The sequence below is a fragment of the Triticum urartu genome, chromosome 2A (genome assembly GCF_056163025.1).
Source record: "Triticum urartu cultivar PI428250 chromosome 2A, HENAU_Tu73, whole genome shotgun sequence".
Classification (NCBI taxonomy): Eukaryota; Viridiplantae; Streptophyta; class Magnoliopsida; order Poales; family Poaceae; genus Triticum; species Triticum urartu.
Window position 1 is genome coordinate 176,639,725 of NC_141874.1, and position 16,460 is coordinate 176,656,184.

The following is a 16,460-nucleotide window of genomic DNA, read 5'->3' on the forward strand; positions in this document are numbered from 1 at the left end:
TAGAAGATCCGCGCTTGGGCCGAGGCCTAGGAGTGGCGGGCCCGGGCCTGCGGCGGCGTCCCATCGCGCGCGTGCGTTGGCAGGTTTTCCTTGCCACGTGGCCCGCGGAATGGCGCGCGGTCAGCTCGCAGGCCGACCCACGTTCCCGCCTACAAGAAACGGAGCTTTCCGAAGACGGCGCGCATAAGCAAGGCCGGCTCCTCAGGATAGAAAGCTGACCAAGCTTCTCGTCCCCTTTGTCAGCCTCGAAGCTCGATCAGCTTCGGGGACTACTGTCGGAGTAAATGACCACGGGTAGCCTAGCCGGCTCCCCCTGGCCCTTCTGAAAAAATTATGAGCCGATCCGGCCCTCAAGAATCCAAGACATGGGGCCGCCTTCCCTTGCCGGCTGTCTCCCAGGCCGACTATCGAAAGGCGGCCCGGCTTTAGCCCTCATGAAGAAAGCCACGGGAGGGCCGGCTCCAAGAAGCCGACCGCAAGAAGCCGACTCCCACAAAGCGGTCAAGATCGTACCCTCGAAGTCCGCATCCACATAACGGCGATGTGACGGGGCGTGGCTACAGTAAAGCCTGCCACCCTCGAATCCCGGAGCACGCCTGGCACAGTGCGCCGTACGGGGTGGCCATGACCCATCCGGCGCAGCACTGTTGCCAGGTTGACCCTGATGCCACCCACGACGGGCTGTCAGCGCAGCCCACGGGCGGTGGGCCCCTTCAGGCAGAGAGACACCCGAAGGCGGCCAGGCCTCCCCAAGTCGGCCCAAGACGGGGCCGGCTCCCCACAGCCGGCTTGCTTCATCCCTCGGAGGAGACGCCCCATTAAGGGGACAAGACGAGGCGTGGCTATAGCGATCGCCCGCCGGGCGGCGGCACTGTAGCCACGCTTACCTCGGCGAAGCCCTCGTCACCATGTTTGAGGCAACAGTGACCAGCCACCGACAAGGCCCTTGACAGTGGGGCCTGCCTGTCGACCAAGGAGCCGGCAGCCGGCGGGACCCACTAGCCGGCGGGCCCTAGCAGCCGGAGCAGAAGCCGGCGAGCATAGACACAGACAGCTAGGGCCGACGCCCATCTGGATTGCCATTGTACCCCCGGGGGGTGGGCCTATATAAACCCCCCGGGGCACCCATGCAAAGGGTTGATCTGAGCTAGTTTTAGACACCACATAGAGAGGAGAGGAGAGCTAGCCGTGCCCTTCTTCTTCTTCTCGCCAAACAGCTCAAGGAGCATCTTGTAGCCATTCGTTCATCTAGTGATCATGCGGAGACCCCGCAGAGCAGCAGTAGGGGTGTTATCTCCTCGGAGAGCCCCGAAGCTGGGTAAGATTCGCCAGCGTGCATGTCTTCGCCTCATCCCGCTTCCAGGCACCGGCGACATCTTACTGGCTCCCACAATGATAAGCCACCCATTGGCATATGTCGCACCTACCACCCGACAAGTTGATAAAGCCAAGGTTGATGCTATTGAAAAGATGCCATGTCCCAAGGACATCAAAGGTATAAGAAGTTTCCTTGGTCATGTCGGTTTTTATAGGAGGTTCATTAAGGACTTCTCCAAAATTTCTCGGCCTCTGACTAATTTATTACAAAAATATATACCATTTGTTTTTTATGATGATTGCGTAGAAGCATCTGAAATACTTAAGAAAGCACTGATCTCTGCACCTATTGTTCAGCCACCTGATTGGAATTTACCTTTTGAAATTATGTGTGATGCTAGTGATTATGCTGTAGGTGTTTTTCTAGGGCAAAGAGTTGATAAGAAATTAAATGTTATTCAATATGCTAGTAAAACTCTAGACAATGCTCAAATAAATTATGCTACTACTGAAAAAGAATTCTTAGCAGCTGTATTTGCTTGTGGTAAGTTCAGACCTTATATTGTTGATTCTAAAGTAACTATTCACATGGATCATGCTGCTATTAAATATCTTATGGAAAAGAAAGATGCTAAACCTAGACTTATTAGATGGGTTCTCTTGCTACAAGAATTTGATTTGCATATTATTGATAGGAAGGGAGCTGAGAACCCCATTGCAGACAACTTTTCTAGGTTAGAAAATGTGCTTGATGACCCACTACCTATTGATGATAGCTTTCCTGATGAACAACTGAATATCATAAATGCTTCTCACACTGCTCCATGGTATCCTGATTATGCTAATTACATTGTTGCTAAATTTATACCACCTAGCTTCACATACCAGCAAAAGAAAAAGTTCTTCTATGATTTGAGACATTACTTTTGGGATGACCCACATCTTTATAAAGAAGGAGTAGATGGTGTTATTAGACATTGTGTACCTGAGCATGAACAGGAACAGATCCTACACAAGTGTCACTCCGAGGTTTATGGAGGACACCATGCTGGAGATAGAACTGCACACAAGGTATTGCAATCTGGTTTTTATTGGCCTACTCTCTTCAAGGATGCCCGTAAGTTTGTCTTGTCTTGTCTTGTGATGAATTTCAAAGAATTGGTAATATTAGTAGACGTTAAGAAATGCCTATGAATTATTCACTTGTTATTGAACCATTTGATGTTTGTGGCTTTGATTATATGGGACCTTTTCCTGCTTCTAATGGATATACACATATTTTAGTTGCTGTTGATTAAGTTACTAAGTGGGTAGAAGCTATTCCAACTAGTAGTGCTGATCATAAAACCTCTATTAAGATGCTTAAAGAAGTTATTTTTCCGAGATTTGGAGTCCCTAGATATTTAATGACTGATGGTGGTTCACATTTTATTCATGGTGCTTTCTGTAAAATGCTTGCTAAATATGATGTTAATCATAGAATTGCATCTCCTTATCACCCACAGTCTAGTGGTCAAGTAGAATTGAGTAATAGAGAACTCAAAATAATTTTGCAAAAGACTGTTAATAGATCTAGAAAGAATTGGTCCAAGAAACTTTATGATGCATTATGGGACTATAGAACTGCATATAAAAATCCTATTGGTATGTCTCCATATAAAATGGTTTATGGAAAAGCATGTCACTTACCTCTCGAACTAGAACATAAGGCTTATTGGGCTATTAAAGAGCTCAATTATGATTTCAAACTTGCCGGTGAGAAGAGGTTATTTGACATTAGCTCACTTGATGAATGGAGAACCCAAGCCTATGAGAATGCCAAGTTATTTAAAGAAAAAGTTAAAAGATGGCATGACAAAAGAATACAAAAGTGTGAGTTTAATGTAGGTGATTATGTATTGTTATACAACTCTCGTTTAAGATTTTTTTCAGGAAAAATTCTCTCTAAATGGGAAGGACCTTACGTTATCGAGGAGGTCTATCATTCCAGTGCCATAAAAATCAACAACTTCGAAGGCACAAATCCGAAGGTGGTGAACGGTCAAAGAATTAAACATTATATCTCAGGTAATCCTATAAATGCTGAAACCAATGTTATTGAAACCGTAACCCCAGAGAAATACATAAGTGACACTTTCTGGAATGTTTTAGACTCCGAAAAGGAATAGGTATGTGGTACGGTAAGTAAACCGACTCCAAAACAGTTCTAATGGCAATTTTCTTCCGTTTTGGAATATTTAGAAAAATAGAAAAACAAGAAGCAGTCTGGGAAGGACACGAGGGTGGAGGGTGCTCCCCCTACCTCGTGGGCACCTCGTGTGCTCTTCGGACTCCGTTTTCTTACACGACACGTATTTTGGTCGGTAAAAATTCATTATATAATCTCCCGGAGGTTTTGACCTCCGTATCAGCAAATATCTTGTGTCTTTGTTTGGAGCTGTTTTCTGTCAGGGTTGTCGAGGCCAGGCATTATGTCGTCTCCCTCCTCCTCCAACCATGAGGGTAACGATGCTTGGCTAATGAAGATAGAGCTGAAGAGAGAAGAACCCATGGAGATCAACAAGGTTGAAGGGATCAAGAAGGCCACGGAGGACCAAGTTCCGGCAACAGAAGACATCCTTCAACTTGATCACAATCTTCTTACCCCAACTGAGATCGAAGCTTTCAAGATGATTGAGTTAGCTCGTATACAAAATAAGTATCTCACACATGAAAATATTTTGTTGAAGGAGCATATCATCGCACTCAAAGGCATTATCCACAAGTTAGAAGACCTCCTACGCTCGATATGCGACTATCCACTATCAACAACTCCACCTTCTTCACCATCAAAGAAGAACTGAGCATCGGGAATGGGCACTCCCCTTGGCAACTGCCAAGCTTGGGGGAGTGCCCCGGTATCGTATCACCATCACTTTTATCTTTACCGTTTTTCTTAGTTCGATCCTTTTGGTAATATCTTGATCTAGTAGTATGAAGTTTTTAGTATGATCTAGTTGTGAGTTTTGCTTTATGATCCTTCTATGTAATCGAGTCCATGAGCTATATATAATAAAGATTAGTGTTGAGTCAAGGGCTTGATTGTTTTACCATGATATTGAGTGAATAAAAGAAAAGAGAAAGAATAAAAAGAAACAAAGAGATCATATGGATCTTATGGAGAGTAATGAGCTCACATAGAAAGAGTATGACGAATAAAAGTTGTTGAGAGTTGACAAACATAGTTCTGGTCATCGTTGCAATTAATAAGAAGTAATAAAGAAAGAGAGGTCTTCACATATAAACACACTATCTTGGACATCTTTATGATTGTGAGCACTCATTAAAATATGACATGCTAAAGAGTTGACGTTGGACAAGGAAGACAACATAATGGGTTATGTTTCCCTGCATCTGAGATAAATTATATTGTCTTGGATCATCCAACATGATTGAGCTTGCCTTTCCCCCTCATTCTAGCCCAATTCTTTGCACCAAGTAGAGATACTACTTGTGCTTCCAAACACCCTTAAACCAGTTTTGCCATGAGAGTCCACCATACCTACCTATGGATTGAATAAGATCCTCCAAGCAAGTTGTCATCGGTGCAAGAAATAAAAATTGCTCTCTAAATATGTATGACTTATTAGTGTGGGAGAAAATAAGCTTTATACAATCGTGTGATATGGAAGAAAGAAAAGCGACGGACTGCATAATAAAGGTCCATATCACAAGTGGCAATATAAAGTGACGTTCTTTCGCATTAAGATTTTGTGCATCCAACCATAAAAGCGCATGACAACCTCTGCTTCCCTCTGCGAAGGGCCTATCTTTTACTTTTATGTTCTACCTTACATAAGAGTCATGGTGATCTTCACCCTTCTTTTTTACATTTTATCTTTTGGCAAGCACAACATGTTGGAAAGATCCTGGTATATATGGCTAATTGGATGTGAGTTTTCATGAACTATTATTGTTGACATTACCCTTGAGGTAAAACGTTGGGAGGCAAATCTATAAGCCCCTATCTTTCTCTGTGTCCGATTAAAACTCCATACCCATAAGTATTGCGTGAGTGTTAGCAATTGTGAAAGACTATATGATAGTTGAGTATGTGGACTTGCTGAAAAGCTCTTATATTGACTCTTTCCTTTGTTATGATAAATTGCAATTGCTCCAATGGCTGCGATTATAGTTTGTTAGTTTTCAATGAAGTTTATGATTCATACTTGAAATTGTGATTTGATTGTTACTCTAGCATAAGAGATCATATGACAAGAATTATATAAGTTGATATTCTAAGAATGATCATGATGCCCTCATGTCCGTATTTAATTTTTATCGACATCTCTATCTCTAAACATGTGGACATATTTCTTGATTTCGGCTTTCGCTTGAGGACAAGCGAGGTCTAAGCTTGGGGGAGTTTCTACGTCCATTTTGCATCATGCTTTTATATCGATATTTATTGCATTATGGGCTGTTATTACACATTATGTCACAATACTTATGCCTATTCTCTCTTATTTTACAAGGCTTGCATAAAGAGGGAGAATGCCGGCAGCTGGGATTCTGGGCTGGAAAAGAAGCAAATATTATAGACCTATTCTGCACAGCTCCAAAAGTCCTGAAACTTCATGGAAGTCAATTTCAGAATATAAAAAAAATATTGAGCACAAGAAGTTCACCAGGGGGCCACACCCTGCCCACGAGGGTGGGGGCGCGCCCCTCTACCTCGTGGGCCCCCTGGTGGCCCACCGATGGCCATCTTCTGCTATATGGAGTCTTTTGATGAGAAAAAAATCATAAGCCATCTTTCTGGACGAGACTCCGCCGCCACGAGGCGGAACATTGGTGGAACCAATCTAGGGCTCTGGCGGAGTTGTTCTGCCAGGGAAACTTCCCTCCGGGAGGGGGAAATCATCGCCATCGTCATCGCCAACGCTCCTCTCATCAGGAGAGGGAAATCTCCATCAACATCTTCACCAACACCATCTCCTCTCAAAACCCTAGTTCATCTCTTGTATCCAATTCTTGTCTCCAAGTCCGAGATTGGTACCTGTGGGTTGCTAGTAGTGTTAATTACTCCTTGTAGTTGATGCTAGTTGGTTTATTTGGTGGAAGATCATATGTTTAGATCCTATATGCACATTAATACCCCTCTGATTATGAACATGAATATGCTTTGTGAGTAGTTACGTTTGTTCATGAGGACATGGGAGAAGTCTTGCTATTAGTAGTCATGTGAATTTGGTATTCATTCAATATTTTGATGAGATGTATGTTGTCTTTCCTCTAGTGGTGTTATGTGAACGTCGACTACATAACACTTCACCATTATTTGGGCCTAGAGGAAGGCATTGAGAAGTAATAAGTAGATGATGGGTTGCTAGAGTGACAGAAGCTTAAACCCTAGTTTATGCGTTGCTTCGTAAGGGGCTGATTTGGATCCATATGTTTCATGTTGTGGTTAGGTTTACCTTAATACTTTTGTTGTAGTTGCGGATGCTTGCAATAGAGGTTAATCATAAGTGGGATGCTTGTCCAAGTAAGGACAGTACCCTAGCACCGGTCCACCCACATACCAAATTATCAAACTACCGAATGTGAATCATATAATCGTGATGAAACCTAGGTTGACGATATTCCCATGTGTCCTCGGGAGCGCTTTACATCATATAAGAGTTTGTCCAGGATTGTCCTTTGCTACAAAAAGGATTGGGCCACCTTGCTGCACTTTATTTACTTTTGTTACTTGTTACTCATTACAAATTGTCCTATCACAAAACTATCTGTTACCTATTATTTCAGTGTTTGCATAGAATACCTTGCTGAAAACCGCTTATCATTTCCTTCTACTCTCTCGTTGGGTTCGACGCTCTTACTTATTGAAAGGACTACGATAGATCCCCTATACTTGTGTGTCATCATGACGCGGCTACGACGATTACTATCTCATCACGGTGTTCGAGATAAGGATTGCCATCAATGCAAGAGGCAGTAACGGCAGAGGCTGGCGCATGTTGGCCACGGCAGATTTGTAACCCTATACGTTCGAAGACGCCGTGCGCCATCTAGGCCGCATCTTCGCGGTGACAAGCCAGGGGACTTGTTTTATCTGGTTGCCATCCTACGGTACGGGAGATTACAAACGGAATGCACAAACCATCATTTGCATCCCTAATGGCACTCCACAATTTTGCCGGGACCAGTCATCCCTCGATCAAAATAAGATCGCCGTTCCTAGATGTGCATTTGCATCCACAATTCGGTCTAACCTGGAACCTTGTAGCTGACTTTGGCATATTGGGATCAACTATTTAGCAGTCGTTACCCATGGCACCACTGATGTGCAACATGGTCACACAATCTACCACGATCGGACCGTCACCATCTACCCAGGTATTCCATTTAGTATTATATTTTTTAACTCTCTCGCCTTATCTTTCGTTGTTGTACTACTTACTAGTACTAGTAGGAGTACTTTTTACCTTGGAGGACATGTATAGCTAGCTAGGCCCTTGAAGACTTGAACCCACTACCTGCCACCATTTTTGTTTTTCCATGTCTTACTATCTCATCCATGTAGCCAAGAGTGGCTATATATAATAAGCCGATTATTTTACTTCCTCTATACCGGAGTAGTACTATTTGCTGCATAGTATTACTGACTGCCATATTTGAGCACAATACTATTATGCATGGACCTTGACTGTCTACGTCACCATGTGTCCAGATCTGAGATGCCGCGTGTATCAGATGAACGACACTGAGTTCGACCCCCGTGATGCTACGTGGGTGCCGAGGAACACTCTTGGAGAGTACTCGCTCTTCATTGGGGATAGCTACCCCATTGTGAAGCGGATGCCACCTTCCGTGCACGACACCGAAGGCCTGCCATTCATGAAGCATGGTTGTGTCTTTAGTGCGCACCATCGGATGAACGACATGCTGGGACATGCTATCCCTGATTTATGTCGCTTCAGCTTGGATGAGTCTCCATCGTGTGGAACCGGACTAGAAAGCTGTGACAATGATTCCCGTTGCCCACCGCTATGGATCGTGCCATCCATGAAGAACGCCTGGGACTGGAACCCGGATGAGGACATGTAGCCCATCTATAATGTGTAAGTGGGGTATGGTAAATTGTGAACGGTAGCACTGTGAATATATGTAGACTAGTCGTGCACAAATTTATCACATGAATTGGAGATGAACTTGTGTGGCATACTGGCATTTGTCCTTTAGAATTTGTTACTAGTAAATGTGTTATGTGTACGTGCAATTTGTGTGGTTGTTGCACGGGATCCAACATGCTCATTGAGAAAAAAAGGTGGCACAACTTTGGATATAGGTGACGTGGCGCCATCATACAGTAGCATCGTTCGCTATAGTTGTAATACTCCTACTAGGACGACAACTCCTATAAAACCTTGCGCTTGGCTCTTTGCCTCTTCAGGAGGTTCAACAATTCATACTCGTGTGAAGCTTGCACTTGGCTCTTCGCCTCTTCAGAAGGTCCAATAATGATGATACTACAGTACAATATGCTTTTGGCAATCTGACACAGATTGAACCGTTGCACGTCCACCGCGAGGGCGAGGGCGAGCGAGAGCGGGAGGGAGAGGGTGCTGTAGTCAAAACCCTCTCCTCGTCCTGCGAGCCACCGCGTGCGGGTGCGAGGGAGAGGCGTAGTAAGCAAGCTTCTCCTTGTTCAGTGAGTTGACGGGACACATCAAAGCACTACAAGTACTGAAACTTTCCGGTTAAATATGTCTTAATTTGAAATGAGAAAAATACACTGGCGGTCAACGTATGTAACAATACGCTCTTTACAGTCACTATATATAGTTTTGCGGTGATTATACGATCACTAGCTCATCGTAGAGCACTGTATTGCACCCTACTGACTGGCCACATAGTCGACGTGGCACTTTGTTGACTGGTTAAATTGTCACCTGGTTTCTAGGTCCCACCTGTCAGTTGGCAGAGCAAAGAAATCAGTTGAACAAAACTTTACGCAGGCGCGACAGGAGTCCAACCCTTGCGCGCGAACCACCCTGGTTGTGTATGTGAGTGCATGCACGTGTACTCCCTCGGTCTTCCAGCGAAGAGTGTACATCGGCTAAAAAACAAAGAGTGTACATCTACACTTCCAATGCATTTAGCCTTTAATCTAAAATCGATATTGATTGACTAATGCACCAACTTGTGCTCTAGCTATAGGCTACATGTCTATCCTTAATTACAGCATGCAACAACCTTCATTTAATCTTCTTCTCTCAATGGTCGCATGCACACATAAATCTGCTATTTTTGGGCGTTAATTATGCCCTGGTCAATGTGTAAATCTCTAAATGTACAGTCTTTCACAGACGTAGGGAGTAGGTTGAGCACTTGAGCGTGAGTGTGTGTGTTGCGTCGCATGCTGTGTGCGGCATGGGTGTTTGAGTGTTGCGTGCGTCCATGTGTGCGTGTGAGTGTTGCATGTTGCATGCATGAGGCTTTTACTCCCTCCCATTGACATGTTCATATTTCAAGCTTTCTCTGTTCCCTCCATATTGTGATACTCCCTCTGTTTCTAAATACGGAGTAAAAGCCTCCCTCTGTTCCCACGGAGTATTTGTCTCTCTAGAGATTTCAACAAGTGACTACGTAAGGAGCAAAATGAGTGAATCTACACTGTAAAATATGTCTACATACATCTGTATGTTGTATTCCATTTGAATGTCTAAAAAGACAATATTTAGGAACGGAGGGAGTAGCAAATAAACATTAAGTTCTCTTGTTTTTCCCTCCTTGGTTACGGTGCACAACCAAAGATGACTCACCTGGATGGAGGGAGTAGATGGTCAAAGTTTGACACAAAATTAATGCATTGGTAAACATAATTTTTTGAGGAAAATGAGTGCATCAATTGAGTATTTTTGCAAACTACAAAAATTATTCCACCACTCATCATCTACCTTGGTTTATGAGATTTTTGAATTGAGCTCTATAAACCCGAAAGGAGGTAGTACTAGTACTCCTACAATATTGGTGACGGGTGCCTTGGCCAATGCTTCATCTTGTTGGACAGGATGCATCGATGCTTATATGGGGTGCTAAGCACATTAAAAACTTTAGCAACTAAAGATCCCAATGCTTACATGTACAGGTGCTTAACTTGTTGGTGCTAAGCATCCTTTATTTAATGATTTTGTAACTAAATTTATTCATGCATTGGTGGGATTATTCCATTTAAGTCTTTTGTCTAGGTTCTCGCACTTAGTACTGGGGTCACCACACTTATCTCTCCTCCTAATTACCTTGCCGCATCAAATTTTTTTGCCTACATGGTAGCCTTAGCACATGTACAAGGCGGAGCATTGGGAGGGGCCCGAGCGTATAGGCATAGGGATACTGTAGATAGTAAGTCTTCGCGATCCATTATTCCCCATCTCGGTCAGAGAGAACTATTCAATAGTCTTCACAGTGAAGTGACAATACACGCTGCAGTAGATGGGACACTTGATTAATAAGCTGAACCAGCGTGTTGGTGTTACTAAATCAGCCTTACCCAGTACTGCCATCATGTTTCCAGTGGAGCACGCTTCCGCAAATACGACTACGCACCTCTCTCCTCCATTAACTGACATATGGGCTCTCTTGAGGTACACCCACATGTCATCGGTGTAACTATTTACACTCCGAAGGACGGTATATCCTGGTAGTAGTACTAGTAGAATTGAGATTTAATGCACTTTCTTCACTATCTTTCACTCTTCTTCCTCCTCTCTTCTTCTTCCTCCTCTCTTCCCCATCGTCGGCCGCACACCATTTCCCCCCGCTCACTGCTCGCCCGCCCATGCCATCTTCCTTGGTAGCTCGCGCATACCATATCCCCCCGCTCACTGCTCGGCCACACACGCCATCTTCTTCGCTTGCCCGCCCGAATCCACTTCACCGCCGGCTCGCAGGCACCGAAAACCCCAGTCACTCAGCGCCCTAAAAAAACCTATGGCAAAACTGACTGACATGCAGAGCCGCGATTAGAATTCCCTCCCCGATGTTCTCTTGGAGCAGATCTGTAATGGTATGGACCTGCTCAGCACCGTCTGTCTGGCCGCATGCTTGGTGTCTTTGTACCTTCTACTCGTCTGCAACCGGCCGACTATTTTCAAGACCCCCTGCTTGCTGATGCCCGATCCTCGTAGGTGGCCTAGACACCGACTTGACGATCCTATGGAGGTTGTCATGGTGCCCCCCGACATGCTACCACTACCCGTCCACCTGTCCTTCATGCGCGGCCACTACTGGGCGGGCATGAAGGCCAACTGGATCATCCTCATCCACCAATCCGGTAGTCAGTGGCATCCCGTGGGTATCTACACCCAGCGAGAGATCACCCTTCCATCGTTGTATACCGCCGCCATCGAGCCTCGCGGCCCGTCGGACACTCTTTCCTACTACGCACGAGACGCGTCGGGCTTTTGGCTCGACCTCTGTTTGCTGAAGGTTGTAATATGCGAAGTGCCCACACCATCACAAGACTACATGGATTACAAGCTCATTGTCATGTTCAACATGGGATTAGTCTATCTAGAATCCAGTCGCCATACATGGTTATGGCTCATCGTCGATCCTCTTCACCCAACATTTTTGTCTGATGCTATAGTGCACGATGGCATCGTTTCTGCGGTCGACGCATAGATTGGCTGCCTATACTAGTGGAATCTATCGTCGTGTAATTATTCTATCTCATCTTATCTTTACCTTAAGAATACGGCTGCATGTTCATTGTTACAAATTTAGAATATATAGTATGTCTATAACCACATCATTGCTATATGTTCCTCTCATTCCCTAGATTTTTATGACCACACATGTTATTGTTAGAGTGGATATGAGAACAATTGGCATCTGATGATTGTTAGAATAGATATTATGAGTATAACCTCATGATTGATATATGATACTATCATTTCCAGGATTTTTATAACAACGCATGTTATTGCTTAGAGTTGATATGATAACTGTAGTAAGTGCTATGGTAGAATATGAGTAGGCCTTGTCATATATGGTTTCCTCTCATTGTTACATGATGTTTGAACCATGATATATTGCTAGAATATGAAAGCCATTGGCTTATTTTTTTAACTTGGGGTATGATTATGACCACGGCATTGCAATTCTCTGTCTATGATATGTGTCACTGTTATAATAATCTTAATTCCACACATACTCTGAACATGATTGTTTATTTTTGTCCTTTTGGTCTTGAATTTGAATTGTTGCAGTAGACGTAAATGCGCTGGCCTTCATGATTCCAGGACCTGGAATCATACCAGCCGATGGGTGGTGGTTTATTGCTTGTTCAGCTGACAGCGATCATTTGATGCTCATTTGCACGTACCAAATTGACCAAACCATTTTATCAAACCACATGCAGTACAATGCCTAGGGCGTTCGTGACATTGATGGCTATGGCTGCTTCGTGTTTGAGAAAGATCCCAGCTACGTTGGGCCAGTCGTATTCAACTGGAGGCGGGTTTACAGCCTCGGCAACCACTCCATGTTCCTCGGGCTCAATTATCCGATCATCCAACCAATCATAGATCATATCACCGGTGATGATCACCGTGCTATGCAATTTCCATTCGCCAGGGGGAACTGAGTTTACACATCATACCATGGGTTTCATGAATCACCATATCCAGAGATTCATCGACATAGCTTGTTGCCAGATAATCTTCAGTGTGTGAAAGGCATCAAGCTTCCATGCGATGGATGGCTTTTGCAAACCCGACATGCGGCGATGTGGTTCATGCCAACAGCAAATATGCACAACTTGATTCGTACTGATATCTAGACTGAGCCATGTGTCCTGCTGCTGAAGCATGACCCTCTTTTATTGGATATTACGTATTGTTGTTAGTTTGAAGCACTCCTATGGTTAGAAGGATAGATACCTTTCTGGGATCAAGTGCATCCTAACTCACCTGCGTAGGATGTACTGATAATGATGATGGAGATATTGTGCAGAAGCCATATATATATATATATATCAATTAGGCTTCAAGTGTGTACTTGTTGGTGAAAGTGTTGTCCAATGGGAATTATATTTTATATTACACATGTAGCCTACAAAGTCTGTCGCACAGCCTTGTAACTTCTTACCCCATTTCTAAATTTGTACTAGTCCTCTATACCGTATACTGCGCTACTCGTACTACTACCTCCCTCCTGGTTTACTGGTCCCCTTCGTAATTTGTGTCAAATTTTGACCATAAATTTCACTAACTAAATGTTAATGCATGTCACAAAAAATTATATCGTTTTATTCGTATTTGAACATAGTTTCCAATGGAATAATTTTCGGTGACATGCATTGACATTTTGTTAGTTAAACCTATGGTTAAAATGTGATACTAAATACGACTAGTAAGTAGTACAGTAGCAGTACTAGTATACGTCGGTCAAATTATTCATCATGTCCACACATTGAATTGACGTGACAACACGCTGCGCGTGAGGTGACACAAGAATCCCGGCGGCGTCTTCGGGTATTGTGGACTTCAGATTTGGAGTACCACTTTTCTGTCGAAATCTTTCATCATCCACTTAAAACAGTCGATTGATTATACATTGAGTACCATATAACTGGAATTAACCGATGAAAGTCCAAGAAGGATTGGCCGGTGCTGCCGGCTGGCGTCAAGTTCAATCCCATGGATCAGGAGCTGATCGAGCACCTTGAGGCCAAAGTGACTGCTGATAGCGTGAGATCTCACCCTCTCATCGATTTGTTCATACCAACCATCGACAGCGAGCACGACATATGCTACACCCATCCTGAGAAACTTCCAGGTAAGACACTGATCGGCCGTCTACTTGCACAAACATATTCCTTTGTTTATAGCTCTATTTTACTTTTTAGACGCAGACCTAGTGAAGCAATTACAATTTGACAGTTAATAAAAAGTGAAACAAGTGAATGCAATATGCCAAAGATGTTATGAAAATGCCAACCACATACACTAAAATCTGTATTCGACAATACTGCAGGTATCACACTAAGTGGCCTAAGAAAGCATTTCTTCTAGTGCAATTTCAGGGCATTCAAAAGGGGCACGTGAACGCGTCGCAAGATATAGTCGGAGTGCGGCATGCACGTGATGTGGCACAAGACCGGCAATACCTTGCCGGTGGTGGTCAACAGCCGGCAGATGGGCAGCAAAAAGGTTCTGGTGCTGCACACCAACAAGAACTTCGACCAGCAGAGGACCAACTGGGTGATGCACCAGTACCACCTCGGGGGCCTGGAGCAAGAGAAGGAGCGGGAGCTGGTCCTCTGCAAGATTTTCTACCAGACGAACACTAGGGCCAGGAGTAAAAAGATTATAAGTTAGTTTGGTATTGGTACTTGTACCACCTTGTCGTCTGCAAGTTGGTATTGTTGTTAACGATTTTTCGGTATGAACTTGGCATTTGCTTCCAACCATCATGCCGAGGGGCGACGTGGATATAAAGCTGAAATCATTTGTTTCAAAACGAATTTTCAGGCACCTGATTTTTATTTGATGGGTAGCATAAGCACCTGCCATTTGAATTCCCAGTTCTCCAAATTTTTCGAAACAAGTGCATGCACTTATTATCACGATGAAAAAACAATATACTTGATGCATCCCAGTTATCAGTCTGTACTTGCAGAATTCTCTCGTTTGTTGAGCAGGTATATTGTTTTTCCAGGTCAAGCAAGTTTCAACTGGGTTGTAGACTGCCCAGGCTTGGTTTTGTTTTTAATAGGCCCAGCCCATAACAACAACGGGGCACAAAGATCCAGCAGTTATCTACTGGCCTCTGGCCCGCCAGTGTTAGTTACATTTTGTCTTACAACATCCGCAGGAAGTTTTTTTTACTGAATCAAACACACAACCCAGTTCTATTTTCCTCTTGAAACGCCATGTCCTACATCCGTTTTTTAATATCTACCTATAGTTTTACTAGTTCATATTCACATATCATTATATTAAAAATACATAAAGTTCCCTTTTCATATTTACATCCTTATTTTTGTTGTTGTTTTCCCTCCTAGCGCTGATTTTTTTTACCACTGGTTTCCCCTTAAACCAGCTCAATTGTCCCACATCTTATTTGCTTACAAAAACAAAACGATTTTTTGGCAAATCAATAAGCTATTAAAAAATTTTATCATTTCTGGATTACAACAGTTCGGACTTCACCGAAATATGCAAAATAAGGTTGAACTTTTTGACCGTGGTCCTGGGCAGAAAATAGGATGTAATAAATTACTTAAGAATTAGCAAATGAGCTCAAATTATATTTTTTTAGCAAATGGGCTCTATGTTGTCTGCCACGATTTGGAGTTTGACTTGTGGGCCTACTAAGTTCATGCGTACACAAGGGTTCTCAAAAAAGAAACTTAGTCAACAATCGACTCTACCAGCGTCAGACCGTTAGATGTCAATCTAACGGCAATTGTGCTTCTTCAGTCTATGATCTTCCTGCTCCAGCCATCCACTCGCGTGGCCGGCTGTGCTGCCGGGCAGGCCTCACGGCCCCACCATACTCGCATCCCTGGCCTGTCTATCCCTCTACTCACCCACACATCCTGTTGTTTTCCGGCGACGACAGCCGAATCAGTCAACCCTCGTACTCCCCACCGCGTGGGCAGCCACTGCCGTGTCTTCCCCGGCTCCGTGTCGTTCCCTTCGTAGGCCTCGCCGTCGTCCACCGTCTAGGCGCTCTCGGCGCGGCGTGGTCGACGAACGACATCCATCGGAAGTGGACTGTACATGAAGAGGCTGACAGCTGGGTCCATGGCCGCACACAAGGAAATGCCTCGTTATTACGCGCAAAATAATGATTCATCCACCTGACATCTGAGACCCATCGGAAGGGCCTCTGTATTTTGCGAAAAAACGTTTCCCCCACTAACAGCTCGGACCCACCAGCTATATCTTCGCACGCGAGGAAGTGCCTCCTTATTACGCACAAAAAATGAATACCCCCTGCGTGGGAGGCTGACTTGTGGGCCTACTAAGTTGACGGGGACGGAGGGCTTTGTCAACTTGGTCAATATGAACAATTCTAGCTCCAGTGACCGTACGATGTCCATCCAACGGCCGTAGTGCTTCTTCAACCTCTGGTCTTCTTGCTCC